This window comes from Oratosquilla oratoria, chromosome 38 (genome assembly GCF_046742065.1).
Source record: "Oratosquilla oratoria isolate Oo_2021 chromosome 38, ASM4674206v1, whole genome shotgun sequence".
In the NCBI taxonomy this organism is placed as follows: Eukaryota; Metazoa; Arthropoda; class Malacostraca; order Stomatopoda; family Squillidae; genus Oratosquilla; species Oratosquilla oratoria.
Window position 1 is genome coordinate 18594680 of NC_134814.1, and position 2500 is coordinate 18597179.

Below are 2500 nucleotides of genomic sequence, written 5' to 3' on the forward strand. Positions count from 1 at the left end.
GCTGCGATTGAAGCCGTCATCATTCCCCTAAGTGTTCTGACTGACAAGGTAGGAGTCTACGCTTTTTATTATTTTCACACTCATACCCGTGTCTTACTAGGTAATATCGGAACCAACCTGGCACTGTGGCTTGTCAAGGACTGTACAGTGGATGGTGAGGGACCCCCACCGCTCTGTCAGGAAGTTTCACAAGTAAGGGTGATGGTAAAAAGAAGTAAAAGTACACTAGTGATGTAAAATAAATGATGTTTATACTAAACGAGGAAGTTGCGGAAAGAAAAGAGTGTAATAAATGTTACCGATTGGAAGGAATAGCATTCATACACAGAGGTATGGAAAGATACGTGAGAGATGTACGTTGACACCTGACCATTGATCTAGTTGTTATTGGCTGTAAATTACCGATGTTTCTATCTTTGTGGAATACAGTGCAAGAAACGGGATATTGGAAACGATCATATAAAGAAATAGATAAGGGTACATGATGGATTACAATATGTTGCACTTGATCTAGATAGATAAGAGGAACAGTGGTAGTAGAATAAATGCCTATATATTAAGCATTACACTGACCAGCATTTTCTGTGAAAATGGAGCAAATATAAATCATTACATCGGACATTTACGATACGAATATATAAAATGCATGAATTACAAGAACACCTACATTATTTTCGTATTGCAGAATATACCAATATCAAAAGGAAGCTCTCTGTCCATTCTGGGTCAGAATTAGGATGCATCAATTCAAGAGAAGCCCTAAAACAAGAACAACCCAGTATGATCAGACCAGGTGTCACATATACAGTACTACAGTTCGTTAAACGGAATCCACCTAATGGTTCCGCTAAAACACCTACACCAGGAGAGAGACTACCCAGAAAGTTAAAGAATCTCTTGTCAAAACCAATACATCCTCCTCACCAGCGTCATTATAGCCTGCAGCTCAACCACACACCCCTAACCCCTAAGCACAAGAATCTCAAATGAAGCCACCAAAATGTCCTCTCCAGTAAAACCCTCGACCACAAACCAATTGAAAAATTCCTTTATCTACCCATCCCAACATCCACAGTCTTTCTACCCGATGAAAAGAGTACAAAAAGCTTCTGTACAAGCTCTCACCTTCATCACTCAACAATGACTTTCGGCCAGAAATCCACTCACCCTCTCCCCTTTTCCACTCAAAGATCTATAACACTCACCCCAAAAAAGGCTATCCAAGGAAAACCATAGAAGACATAATGAGGTGCACCAGGAATACCACACTAATGAACTCTCCACCCCAGTAATGCCAACATACCAGTTCCTTTATTACAAAAAAAGAAAAAGAAAAAAAAATCCCCTATCCTCTGCAACCTTGACATTAAATGTATAATCTGAAGTACATCCTATTCCAGTATTAACAACAAATACTAATAATAAACCATACATAATCCTCCTAGATCTCTCAGTGTCCTCACCAGACACTATTGGAATAAATGAATACATATCCAATTCTAACCAACACCCAGTTGAATGAACGTATCCTATACCAATCACCAAGATAATGCAACTGAAAACAGCACCACACCAGACTAGATAATGTACTCCATTATACTGTACGACTCCCATTTTCCAAAATAAACTTCCCCTCACAATACCATACATACTACTAATCTACCCAATTTACGCAAAACACGGCCATAACTATCTAATCTATCATTTAACCTCTCAAATAGAAACGACACTACACTAAATCCTGAGCTACAAAACGCTAGTATCTTTATAATCTCTCCGCAATTTCATGCCGAAAACAGGATTATTAACCAAAGTTACAATTATCCTTTACAAACTAAACTAGCTCTCCATCAATCTCCCATTCCACCCAATCTAGCTCTTTGGTATTAAAAGAAATCGTTTGAGTTAAATAATAATTTTCTATATATTTTTTTCAGTTGCTTGAGTATTTCTTGTCAATTATTTGCATTATGCTTCATTCATTGTTCTTGTTTTGGAGCGATATATACTACCGTCATTCTTATTTTGCATGTTTTTTTCTCGTTGCTTTTCTTTTAGTTTTGGTTTTTTCCTACAGGTAAAAGTTCCTTTTTCCATCCTACAACTATAAAGTATTTTCGTTTACGTTTATCTACTACTTTTCTTATCTCATTGTTCCTCTACTCTTAAATACCTTTTACCTACGTCTCCAGATCTTCCTTTTCTTCTTCTTTTTTACTAATTTTCAATCCGAACTTATTTATCTTCTTTTAAATCTAACCAACATTTCTTTCCTTATATGAAACTGGCAGTTGCCGACAAGTCTATCGAAATAAACACCACAAGTGAAGACGGAGCCTTTATCAGTAGGACGTTTTGCTTGTTCCATCTTTTCAAGTACACAGTCGTAATACACATGACTGAAAATAAATAAGATGAACTGGAGGAGTGGGGGAGAGGAGGGAGAGAGGAAGGAAGGTAGGTGGGAGGGGTCAATGAATAGTAGGAAAGGTTAAAGAGT